Here is a 14177-nt window from a genome sequence, read left to right as displayed (position 1 = left end):
GTTCGCACAATTTGTATCTGCTGTGACAGGGGGCATCTTCACGTTTGTGACATTTTCTTGATTCATTTTACAAATTACCTTTGCTATCATTTGGATATTTGAACCAACATCGACCGACCCTATGTTGGTCTTGTGACTTGTTATGAATAGCCTATATCAAAGACAAATATGGGTTCAATAGCCTATCACAATTAAAGCCAAAAAATGAGATTATTTTTTTATTTGACTTCGGTCTATCACAGTAGGCCACACGGAATGGGAATGAGATAACCAGTTAGCCTACTTTAGGCTGTAATTTTGACATTTGGGCTCACCTTTCTTGCAAGAAATCAGCTGCAGTTGCTTCATCTGGTTTCCCCTGTCCCTCTTGCCTTTCTATTCTTTTTGTGAAAGCCTGTGGTGTTTTAGACATCTTTCATTGCTAACCGGCTGCTGCGTTTAATGCTTAATAATGAAGTGTGAGTGTTGATTACGCATATTGTGCAATCAAAAGTCCGCGAGAGGGCGGACTAAACCAATGCGTACTGATTATGGGGGTGTTTGATATATATTGTAGCCTATTTGCAGGCTAGGATATCCAATTTAACAGATGTATTTCCAGAGAACATTGGAATTACATAAATTACCAACATGTATTGACATTATTGTAAAAAATAATGTTTAAAAAGCAAAACAAGAAGAACATTTTCCATAGGGGCCCCCCGGTGGGCCCCCCAGGTGGGCTGGGCCCTGAGAATGAGTCGGGGTTTTCCCCCCCTGTTCCACGCCGCTGTGTGTGTGTGTGTGTGTGTGTGTGTGTGTGTGTGTGTGTGTGTGTGTGTGTGTGTGTGTGTGTGTGGGTGTGGGTGTGGGTGTGTGTGCATGGGGAAAAGTGGTACAGATTCTAAGGGCCCAAGCACTGATAGGAGCCCTTAAGGGGGCCCAAGCACTGGGAGGGGCCCTTAAGGGGGCCCAAAATTCGAATCTTTCATGGGGCCCAACATTTCTGGCAGCACCCCTGTGTGTGTGTGTGTGTGTGTGTGTGTGTGTGTGTGTGTGTGTGTGTGTGTGTGTGTGTGTGTGTGTGTGTGTGTGTGTGTGTGTGTGTGTGTGTGTGTGTGTGTGTGTGTGTGTTTCCTTAGGGTGGAGTAGCTCTGGAGTAGCTCTTGTTGAACTTGGTTGGGAAGACGAGACAGGATGGACAGAGACTCGAGGAAGAGGGAGGAGGAGGTTAGACAGAAGTTTTGGAGAGGTAGAGGTATGAGTTGTTTTTGGTGTGTGTGTGTGTGTGTGTGTGTGTGTGTGTGTGTGTGTGTGTGTGTGTGTGTGTGTGTGTGTGTGTGTGTGTGTGTGTGTGTGTGTGTGTGTGTGTGTGTGTGTGTGTGTGTGTGTGAAGAGGGGTTGACAGCGGTGAGAGGTGGAGGGGTGTAAAACAAACAGGCGGAGAACACGACGCCCTGGTCCTGTCTCCACACACACACACACACACACACACACACACACACACACACACACACACACACACACACACACACACACACACACACACACACACACATAGACTGGTCGTGTCTGGGATGGGGAAGCTTTATTGAGTAGGCGCAGGAATTACTGTGTGTCTGTTTTCTATCATCTGCCGAAGAGTGCCCGAAGCTGGCCTCTCTCTCTCTCACACACACACACACACACACACACACACACACACACACACACACACACACACACACACACACACACACACACACACACACACACACACACACACACACAGGAACACACACACACACACACTGACCCTTGAAGGTTCAGCTGCCAGCTCTGTGTATGTACTCTGCAGTCGAAGTGCACAAGCACAATATTTCCCTTTACAGTGCTGAGTTTAGTTTCAGTTTAGCAAATTAAATCTTCCCTGTGGATACATATTTTCATAAAGTGAGGTGTCAATCAGGGGTGTGTGTGTGTGTGTGTGTGTGTGTGTGTGTGTGTGTGTGTGTGTGTGTGTGTGTGTGTGTGTGTGTGTGTGTGTGTGTGTGTGTGTGTGTGTGTGTGTGTGTGAACAGGCCAGATTTTGCTAATGCAATCTCTCTGCAATGTAGAGGAACACACACACTCACACTCACACACACACACACACACACACACACACACACACAAACTGTGCGTATAAACACACACATTATGCTAACTGGATCCAAAGGTTGCGGGCTATTTGTATTGGAACTTTGTCTGTGTGTGTGTGTGTGTGTGTGTGTGTGTGTGTGTGTGTGTGTGTGTGTGTGTGTGTGTGTGTGTGTGTGTGTGTGTGTGTGTGTGTGTGTGTGTGTGTGTGTGTGTGTGTGTGTGTGTGTGTGTGTGCGCGTGTGTGTATGTTAACTGGGGCCTCTCAGATTCCAACCTCAGTCACTCAGAAAACCACCATGGCCTTCCAGTCGAACTGTACATATGTGTGTGTGTGTGTGTGTGTGTGTGTGTGTGTGTGTGTGTGTGTGTGTGTGTGTGTGTGTGTGTGTGTGTGTGTGTGTGTGTGTGTGTGTGTGTGTGTGTGTGGTGGTGCTAAGGGACGCTAGAGTTCCTTGTGGAAACGGCTACGTGTGACAGGTTGTCAGTCTGGAATTTCGCTAAAACGAACTTTGGAGGAGTTACAATCACAACACACACACACACACACACACACACACACACATGCGCCCGCGCGCGCGCACACACAACGTGATTTGCCTTTTAGTTGTATTGAAACCTTTTCCACAGCAGAGGTATTGCTATGCAGCAGAAGAGTACTTGTGTGCAACTGGACACATGGGATGCGAGTACAAACCCCAACTCCGATGAAGTTGGGACGTTTGGTAAACAGTGAATAAAATAAAAATGCTATCATTTTCAAAACATTCAATCTATTCATTAGATGGAGAATAGTGAAAAGACAACATATTAAGTGTTAAAACCGAGAAAAAATATTGTTTTGGGGGACATATGTACTCATTTCTAATTTGATAAATCCAACACGTCTCAAAAGAGTTGGGACGGGGATCAGTGAAATTTAGTAAACATCCAAATAAGATAAAACAACAAAGAAGAACATTTCAAAATGAATTGTACTGACGGACAATATAGGCGTCCAGGTATAAGATCATCACAGAGAGGCTGAGTCACTCAGAATTAAAGATGCAAAGGGAATAATTACCATAGTTATTACATACATTTTTGAATTCCCTTTGATTTAGCACGATTGAGTGTATATAAGACATATTTTTGTTAATAAAATCATTGTATAGGTTCATGACATCATGAAATATATATTGGCTGTAGTCTCACTCTAGGACTCCAGGAATTAGAGCTATTGAAAATTGACCATATTAAGAATGCTTAATGCATGAAAATGATACAGGGGTGTAACATTCTCCTAAGCACCTGAGCTCACTTGAAATAGACCCAGAAGACATGGGAAACTGTCCTTTGCTTACAGAAGTCAGCAGAAGTTGTAGAAGTCCATTCTTTTTGACAATAATAATATAATAATAATAATAATAATTGTATTTGTATAGCACTGTGTCATACAAGGCATGTAACTCAAAGTGCTTAACAAATGGGAAAAAAAACATTGTTAGAGATAGATTTAAAAGGAGAGGTATAGAGGAGAGGCAGAAAAAGCAGGAAGGCAGAGGAAGAAGAGATAGACAGAGAATGTAGAGTCATAGGGTCAACGTAGGTTAGGACCAGGATTGTTAGATCTGTAAGGTCTATAGTGGCTGGGCCTATCATAAGTCATAGATAGTCACACAGAGATTGGGCGCTCAGGTGCGGCCCCTGGTGGCATCAGGGGTGAGGAAAAACTCCCTTTCGCTTGATTCATAGTTTGTGAGGGGAAAAAAAAAAAAGCTCAGTGAGGTCTGAGAAAAAAAAATAAACCCCTGAAAGTCAGGAAGAAACCTCAGGCAGAGACCAGCGGCCACCTAGGGGAGCCCCCTGCCAGGGCTGGATTGCGAGTAGTAAGGGCGCTGCGGCAGCTGGGACACTATGACGCCTTGGCAGCTAGGAGTTGGCAAGGATGAAGAGGTGGGTCTTCAGCTGCTTCTTAAAGGAGTCGACGGAGGTGGCTGATCGGATCTCGATGGGGAGGGCGTTCCATCTCTTGGGCGCATAGCAGGCAAACGCGGCGTCGCCGATCTTCTTCTGCGGGGGGGTGGGGGTCCTTAGCAGCTTGGCATCAGTGGACCTGAGAGCTCGAGCAGGGGCATAAAAAGAGAGCATGTCTAAGATATAGCTAGGGGCAAGTCCATTTAATGCTTTAAATACTGTGAGCAGAATCTTAAAGTCGATTCTGTATGAGACAGGTAACCAGTGCAGGTCTGCCAAGACAGGAGAGATGTGCTCTCTCATTCTGGTTCTTGTTAGGATTCTTGCCGCAGAATTTTGAATGAGTTGCAATTTGTCAATTAATTTTTTTGGGAGACCAGAGAAGAGAGCATTGCAGTAGTCTATCCTACTGGTGACAAAGGCATGAGTAAGTTTCTCAGCGTCTTGTCGGGGGGCCAAGCCGCGCACTTTGTTGACATTTCTAAGATGGAAAAAAGCAGATTTTGTTATCTTGTTGATGTGAGGCTCAAAGCTCAAATCCGAGTCAATGACCACACCTAGGCTAGTAACCTTATCTTTAATGTGTATGCTTAGGTCACCTAGGCTTGAGTGGAGTTTTGCACGTTTTTTCGTAGGCCCAATGAGCAACACTTCAGTTTTATCTTCATTTAATTTTAGGAAGTTACTGTTCATCCAATCTGTAATGGCAGACATGCATTTAGTCAAGGCATGAATGGCAGTGGTTTGGCTAGGCTCGACAGAGATATATAGTTGAGTGTCATCGGCATAGCTATGAAAATCAACATTGTGCTCTCTGATGATGGAGCCCAGGGGCAGCATATAGAGAGAGAAGAGGAGAGGGCCCAAGCAACTACCCTGAGCAACTCCAAAAGGCACATCATACTTGTTGGAGACGTATTCTCCGATGGTGACAAAAAACTGTCTTCCTGTAATATATGTTTTGAACCACTCTAAGACGTGACCGGACAAGCCTACCCAAGATTCAAGGCGGTCAATTAGTATGTTGTGGTCTATCGTGTCAAAGGCGGCACTGAGGTCGAGGAGGATAAGTGCTGAAACTTTGTTTGCGGCAGTGCTGAGCCTAAGATCACTTATTATTTTGGTTAGTGCTGTTTCGGTGCTATGGTTGGCTCTAAAGCCTGATTGGAATTTTTCCAAGATATCATTCCCAGCCAGATGTTGATTAAGCTGTTTAAATACAACTTTTTCTAGTACCTTGCTTATAAAGGGGAGGTTTGATATAGGTCTGTAGTTGTTTAAAGAATTCTGATCTAAATTTGTCTTTTTTAGGAGTGGCTTTACCATGGCTGTTTTGAATGAGCTTGGAAAAATGCCTGTAAGCATAGAGGTGTTAACAATTTGCAGTAAAGGTGCTGCTAAGCAACCAAGTATGTTTTTTAGCAGATATGTGGGGATCGCGTCAAGGCTGCAGGTAGACTGCTTACTTTCCCTGACTATTTTACAGAGGTCGTCCTCTGTAATTGGACAAAACTTTTGGAAGCTCTCAGGTCTCCTAGGGGGGTTTAACCCTCCCCTCGGTGTTTCGCCTGAGTGGGCGACAGAGGTTGCTGCGTTTCCACCTTGGATGCCTTCTCTAATGTCGGCAATCTTTTTATTAAAAAATCTAGCAAATTCCTCGCACTTGGCATGTGATGCTGCATTTAGGTTGTTATTGCTATGTGTTGGATTAAGCAGGTGGTTAATAGTGGAAAAAAGAACTTTCGCATTATGCTGGTTGTCTGTTATGATTTTGGAAAAATATGCTTTTCTCTCTGAGCGTACCGCATTATTGTAGGAGGAGATCTCATCCCTAAGGGATTGTCTGTGGACTTCTAATTTAGTTTTCCTCCAAAGACGCTCGGTTACTCTGCATTTTCTTTTTAAGGCTCTAAGTGAGTCATTCATCCAAGGTGAATACCTAGCTCTGGTTCTTGTCGTCGTTCTAATTGGAGCTATGTTATCTAGAATTCCTCTTAAGTTGTTGTTGAAGCTATCAACCATTTCATCAGGTGTGCAGTGACCATTTAGTAGGTCACCTGATTTGATGAGGTCTGAAATCTTAAGCTCAGCAGAGGCATTAATGCGTCGTCTGTGAATGACATTGTTGGGTGTGCTAATTTGTGTTGAAATGTCAAAATCAAAAAACACACAGTGGTGGTCGGAGAGGCCGACGTCCGTGACCGATATATTGTTGATATCAAGCGCATGTGAAATAACAAGGTCAAGTGTGTTGCCTTTTCGATGGGTAGGCTGTTCTGTAACATTCTGGACGAGACCGAATCCATTTAATGTGTCTAAGAAAGACTTGGCTATTGCGTCATCTGATTTATTTACGTGGATATTAAAGTCGCCAGCAATTATTGCTTTGTCATAGTTAGTAAGTACGTCCGACATGAAGGTGGAGAAATCAGATAGAAATGACGAAGAGAATTTCGGTGGACGGTACAGAACGATAATAATCAGTTTGAGGTTTGCTTGGACCCTCATTGCCATGTATTCAAATGAAGAGAAAGAGCCCAGATTCATCTTAGTACAATTAAATTTGTTGGAGAAAAGTATGGCTACGCCTCCGCCTCGTTTCTTTGGTCTCGGGGCGTGAAGGAATTTGTAATCGGAAGGGCAAGCCTCAATAAAAGTAGCCGCCCCGTCGTCTTTAAAGGACCAGTTCAGTCAATTTCAATATTCTGCTGTATTGCTCACGCTACCCTTGACTTGTTAGAACCCGATGATGCCACATTTCTCGGCTAAGCCCTTTCCGAGATATGAGCTATTCTAATGGGGGCAGCGTTTGTTTACATTTTTAATTAACATAGGCCTACTCCAAATATTTTCCCATAAGGTACCGCTGTTTGCTAGTTGTCTGCTGATGTTGTATAACCTTTTGGATATTTTTGGGTATAAATAAAAATGTTTTTATGAAATGTAAACAAAGAGCTCCCCCCATTACTATGACCAAGATCTCGGAAAGGGCTGAAGAAGAAGAAAAAAAAACCTCAGGTACTGACAAGTCCAGGGTAGTGTGGGCATTACAACTGCATGTTGAAATTGACCAAACTGGTCCTTTAAGCCATGTTTCGGTAAGAAACATAAAGCTTATGTTTTTGTCCGAGACCAGCTGGTTTACTACGAAGCTTTTGTTGGTCAAGGACTGCACGTTAAGTAATGCAGCATTAACATTCAAAGTAGTAGAGCTATTGTTTATGCGTTCAGGTGCAATCGTAATTAGGTTGTTGTGTACACAACCAGAGGGTCTATATCTGCGAGCTTTCCTACGGGTAGTGACAGCGTGGATAGCTAGTGGGGTACTCTCTGTTGGGCACGCAGTGTCTAAGTTGGTGTAGTGTTTTGGATTTGAAACACCTGTTAGTCAATCCAAGGACCGATGGGCTTCGAGGGTCAGCTCTAGGTTGGTCGCGAGGAGACGAGCGCCAGATCTGTTTAAGTGCCTTCCATCTCGTGCGAAGAGGTTTCGGCGGTTCCAGAAAGCAGNGAAGTTGTCAACGTAGGGAATGGCTTCTTGGCGGCAGTGTCTCATCAGCCAGACGTGCAGTTGGCGGATTCGGGAGAACTGGAAGGCAGAGAAACAAACAGAGGGGATGGGGCCTGAGATAGCGTATTTTTTCCAGTGCTGCGAAGGGTATTAATAAGGGAGAGGAAATCGGACTCAAGTTTTTTAGACTGCTGCAGCCGGATGTCATTGGAGCCTGCATGGTGAGAGTTGTGGCAGTAGGATACTGTGACAGCGCGTCCGGCACATTCGACTGGACATCGGCTACGAGAGCTCCAGGTAGGCACCACGTCTGGGCGTTTCGTAGGGTGACGTGGCGAACCATCGAAGATCCTATGAGGACTGTTGATGGTCGCCGGGGTTCTGAATGGGCAGGCTGCTCTCGGGTGATTTGCCTGGGGGTAGCGAGGGTCCGGCGGCTACTGGGTCGCACTCTTTGTGGTAGAGGCTTGGGCACCTGGTGGGAGGGGGGGACAGGGTCAGTTTCTGCATCGATGACTGAGTCAAGTACAGAAAAACGATTGCTAGTCACTAGAGGTGGTGAACATTTCTGCAGTACTCCCCTGCCGCCGTTAACCACCTCCGTCCAGCTACGACGCGCGGGAGTGGAGCACGGTGGATTCGGGGGGGACTTCGGCTGGTGTTTGCTGTGGCTGGGGAAAAAAGATAGTGTAGTTAGGTTGGCGCTAGTATTACTGGTTTGGTGTTTCAACGTGGTGTTATGTGATTTTATGACTATCTCGCAATGTAGCCGGCGATTGTCACTTCTAAGTGTTTCAATCGTCATGTTGGCTTTGGCTAGTCTTTCATCAGCTTTAGCTAGATCACTGCAGGCGCAGGTAGAGTTGGCCATAATTAGGTCTGCGGATGCAGCAGAAAAGGTTATTTTTGCGAGATAGTTGGTGTAGTGTTGCAAAATTGACTATGAGGTGAGGTGAAACTAAAGCCGAGTAGGGCTCGGCGCGAAAAAAAGTTATGTAGGCTAGCCTGGTGGAAAGCAAAAATCTATTTTGATGGTGGGGAGGTTAGCCTATGTGTTTATTATGTTGTTGTAAGAGTGATAACAAGGTAACGCTAAAGTAACACTACATCGAATCAGTTGTTTGTAGTTGTAAGTTCAGACAAAGCTTTTAGGAGAAAAACGAGAAGAAACTTAATTTCGTCCGAGTAGCTCCTCGACGGGAATAGCTTGATCCGCCTTGATCCGATAATAGAGCATTGCACATCCTGTGCTACAGTGAAAATGGACCATCCAACTTGTGTTAGTGCTAGCTTCAAAAGTCAGTCTCCATGATGGCATGCGGGTGCAGTAGTGCATTGGTTAAGATGTTCTCACTCATCTGTAGAGTTAAATACAGTGCTGAATGGTATAAATGGGTTTTAAACAGCATGAAAAGCCACTCATGCATTATATTTTGAAGGGAGATCTTCGATTACTGCCACATAGTAAGGTCAAATTGCATTCTCTACTATGTTTTAACAGTTTGGCTCCATCATAAGGACCAGCAGGTGATAAAATGGTAGGTTATTGGTCAAGACCTGTCACACTGTAAGCACTACAGAAAGGAAAACATTGCAAAACATGACAAGGAATACACCCACCATTTAAGCTGGTGAAATCATGTCCAAGATAGGAATTAACACTGTTTTTTATATAAAATCATCTCATCTGTTAATGTATTTAACTGTTAAGTGTTGTCTTTTGTTTTGTTTTTAGTCTTCCTCGACATTTGCTGCCATTTATTGTCCCCGTCCCAACTCTTTTGAGACGTGTTGGATTTATCAAAATAGAAATGAGTACATATGTCCCCCAAAACAATCTTTTTTCTCGGTTTTAACACTTAATATGTTGTCTTTTCACTATTCTCCATCTAATGAATAGATTGAATGTTTTGAAAATGATAGCATTTTAATTTTATTCACTGTTTACCAGACGTCCCAACTTCATCGGAGTTGGGGTTTGTAGTATATAATGTCTTTTAATTTTTCAAATGGCGATGTTCAAATGAAAAACTAACATTTCTCGAAAATCTCAAAACATTTTAATTCTGTCTCACACAAGTAGTTTGACACAAAAGTAAGAAGATCTAAGTCTGACCCAAGTAATTTGGAAGCAAACAAAGTAGATCTAAGTAGATAGATAAGATCAGTCTCTCACCAGAAAATGCATTGGCCGTGATGTAGTACATTGGCATGGCCTGAGGACACGAGCGAAACTTTAATGGATGAAAAAGTGACTTTGGACTTGGAATTGCATTATGGGTGTGGGCTGTGGGTTATGGGCTATACTTCCTGGCAGTGCCACGGAGTGAGCTTGTCGCAGCCATGATGCAGTTAATTTTGATTTATGCCCCGTTTTGAAGCGCGGTCTGCGCAATGCAGAGGTGTCAAAAGTACACAAATTTGTTACTTAAGTAGAAGTATAGATACTGCAGTTTAAAAACACTCTGGTAAAAGTTGAAGTATCTACTTGACCATTTTACTCAAGTAAAAGTAAAAAAGTATGTGCTCCAAAACCTACTTAAAGTATAAAAGTATAAAGTAATCTTTAAAAAAAAAGGTAGAAGCCACTAGGCCTATGTCATTTGAACCCCTGTGTGACTGCCTGGGTCTCAAGGATAGAGAGACCAACATTTTTTTCTTCGAGTGTTTATGGGGGAAACTGTCAGTTCGCGTGACTCATGATTTGGGCTTCCAACACTGTGCATGCACACACTGCACGGGACGGTGATCCTAGATGGCGCACGTGAAATGTAGGCTACAAACATTAAACTGAAGCCAAGAGTAAGGAGTAACGAATGTTTTGAAAATGTAAGGAATAGAAAGTACTGATACTTGTGTCAAAATGTAATGAGTAGAAGTAAAAAGTAGTCAGGAAAATAAGTAATGGAGTAAAGTACAGATACCTAAAAACTGTACTTAAGTACAGTAACGAAGTATTTGTACTTCGTTACTTGACACCTCTGCGCAATGTCATTCCACGCTCAAACTGCCTTCAATACAAAGAGTAACCTAGACGTTTCGGTTGTTTTTTTTTAGCTTCACAGACTCCACGACAATGAAAATGAAACATTTTCTTTTTGTCATGAGCATTTTTGATCGCACTGGCAGCCACCACGGTAGTTTGGAACAAAGAAGTGGCACGAAGTCGCACGAAGCGGAACGTTTCCTCGACCTCGGAAACACTGTTCAACTGTCCAAATAACTTCAGCGTCGTAACTTGCAAGCGCACGTGTTGTCTTTGGTTCGTGTAAATAAATGAAACGACAAAGCACTGGCAAGCTCACAGTCCGTAGACCGACGAAGGTTAGAACAAGAAAGTAGCTTGTTCTCGACTCGCGGACAGAGCAGGCTGGTCGAGAGGACCAATCAGAGACCTATTTCCTCTCCTTCCCGCCCTTCACTCCGTCGCTGTCTGCATCACTCCCTGCGTCGAGACACAATTTTGGGGAAGTGACCCAGAGTAGCTGCGTGATTGGGGGGGGCTTCACTCCGTTAACTGCGCGGCTCACTGCATCCCGACGCAGGGACGCTGATCTCGAGGCATAAACCACCCTTGAGTGTTTGCGGTGGGGGCCTTCCACTTTACCATGCTGCAGATGAAAGTCACTCCCAGGGTCATCCATGACGTACTACACACTTATGTGACCACACTGATTCATTTTGTACCGTCTTCTATTGGCACAGGCAACAACATACCTAGAGTGTTCGGACAGTACTCAGGAGCATTTGCTGCAGACAGTGATGATGGAATGGTCAGAAATACAGCCACATTGCAGTTAAATGTGCACTGTGTAGGATGGTGGCCAGAGTAGGTATTGCAACTATGCTGCTCATTAAAACTCTGCTGCCTATTATGACATTTCATCTTTTCATGAATATTTACTGAGTAATAAACTAAAATTTACTAGTATGGCCAAAGTACAATACGTTTTGCACCTAAAAATGTCTATTTCTGGAAATTCAAAATGGCCTGCAATGGAGAAGATCCACTTTATCATGTATGAAAAGTGCAATTTTTCCAGTCATGATGAATACTTTGAATTTGATGGAGATTGGTTGTGCAGGTACAAGGAAGTACTAACGTGTACTTCTGGAGGCGAAAACATGTGTTTGGTTGGTTGATACAATTGGAGGGAGAGGTGCAGAGCAGGACAGGTGTGACTAGTACATCAATGTGAAAAAGCACAAGATTCTGAAACGGCGCACAATTTATAAAAACCTCAATATCTCCATTCCATGTTGATTTTGGCCGATACCGGCCTTGGTTCAGCTTATGATAGCTCAGCAATGAAAGCACATATGGACACATGTTTTCACGCTCTAAGAGGTGAAAGTCTCCCCTTTCAAACGTGCCATAACATGTTTTGGTGGCCCTATCACACAATATGCTGTGACTGTACAAAAAACACCTAAAACTCTTTTTACTCTTTTTATTTATACTATCTATTCATTGACTGATGGAGACTGGGACTGCAAACTGAATTGCCCTTCATGGGACTAATAAAGTAATCTGAATCTGAATCTGAATCTGAATCCGAAATGGTTTAGAATGCTGGGAGTCTACGCCAGAATTCTGAAAACACCGCTGGTATTCAATGTGTTAAAGTCGAGAAACTTTTGTCAACACCATTATGTCCATTACTCATTAAAACATGTTTTCACTGCATTTTATTTTATTTATAGGTTGTTGAACCACTGGATTTAATACAACTAATTTGACATTGAAAGGACAGTGGTCAGTTATTTTCTGAACACTTTGCTTTCAGAAAAAGAATGCATTGTTGAATAAAGCATCGAACTAAAAAAGTTCTAAACATCAAAATGTAAAGACGGTTGGGTCATTTCTTTGTAGTTCAAAAAACACTAAAGAAATTAGTTGCTAAGTAAATGAGCTTTCCAGATAACCATTACTAACAAAAAAACACATTCTCACCTTTTACAACTTTACATGAACACACATAACCTACTCACCTTTATACTCATACTCACATACACACATACTCACCAGGTGGCTAAATGTTTCGTCCGTGCATGTAAATACATAAATTCCAGTGCTGTCCACTGTATGGGCCAGAGCTAGCTGTTATATAATCACACATCTGATGGGCAGGGAGAATGTCGTACAAACACTCTCTCTCTCACACACACACACACACACACACACACACACACACACACACACACACACACACACACACACACACACACACACACACACACACACACACACACACACAGTTTGTCTAATCGCACATCTGCTTGCATGCTGGTACAGGGTCGTGGTCACGGTGGTTGATTGCTATGGGCAGAATGCTAACACACACACACACACACACACACACACACACACACACATACACACATACACATACACATACATGCAGTGTGCCATTTATCTGTGTGTTATCTAATGCACATCTCTGCTGGCATGCTGGCCAAGGGGACTGGTGACCATGGTGATCACAGCAGGCGGCCTGCTCAGGACACACACACACACACACACACACACACACACACACACACACACACACACACACACACACACACACACACACATACACACACCATATACATACACAGACACACACACTCACACAGGCGTGCGCTACGGGGCGGCGTGCTCAGGGCGACATCAGGTCAGATGCATGCTGGGAAGACGGTTGAGCGCATCTCCACAGGCCTAATTGGCATCCCTCCATTCTCATGTCACACACACACACACACACACACACACACACACACACACACACACACACACACACACACACACTCACACTCACACACACACACACACACACACACTCACACCCACACACAGATGCGCGCACACTCAAACACACACACTCACACACACACACACACACACACACACACACACACACACACACACTCACACACACACGCACACACATACACACACACACACAAACACACACACGCACAAACACTCACACACAAAATATACATATGCCACCATTATCAACAGAAGGGGAAGACTTGTGTGTTTGCCCAGACACACACACACACACACACACACACACACACACACACACACACACACACACACACACACACACACACACACACACACCACACACCACACACACACACACACACACACACACACACACACACACACACACACACACACATTCACATGGACAGCAGGAGGGAAAGACGAGGTCACGAGTTGGGAATATTAATTAGCAGTTCATTTTCATGCTCTTATTGTCTCCAAATTCACCATCACACGTCCCCCTCCCCTAGTGTCCCTCACTTTGCTCTACTCTGCCACACCACACACACCACACTCCCCACACACATGCATATACACACACACACACACACACACACACACACACACACACACACACACACACACACACACACACACACACACACACACAGAGACACACAAACAGACACACACATGTACACACACACACACGCGCGCGCAGGCACACACACACACACACACACACACACACACACACACACACACACACACACACACACACACACACACACACACACACACACACACACACACTCCTACTCCACACCGCCCTCATGCCTGCTCTGTGGAGGCGTT

Source organism: Engraulis encrasicolus, chromosome 14 (assembly GCF_034702125.1).
Source record: "Engraulis encrasicolus isolate BLACKSEA-1 chromosome 14, IST_EnEncr_1.0, whole genome shotgun sequence".
Lineage (NCBI taxonomy): Eukaryota > Metazoa > Chordata > Actinopteri > Clupeiformes > Engraulidae > Engraulis > Engraulis encrasicolus.
This window is presented reverse-complemented; position numbering follows the sequence as displayed.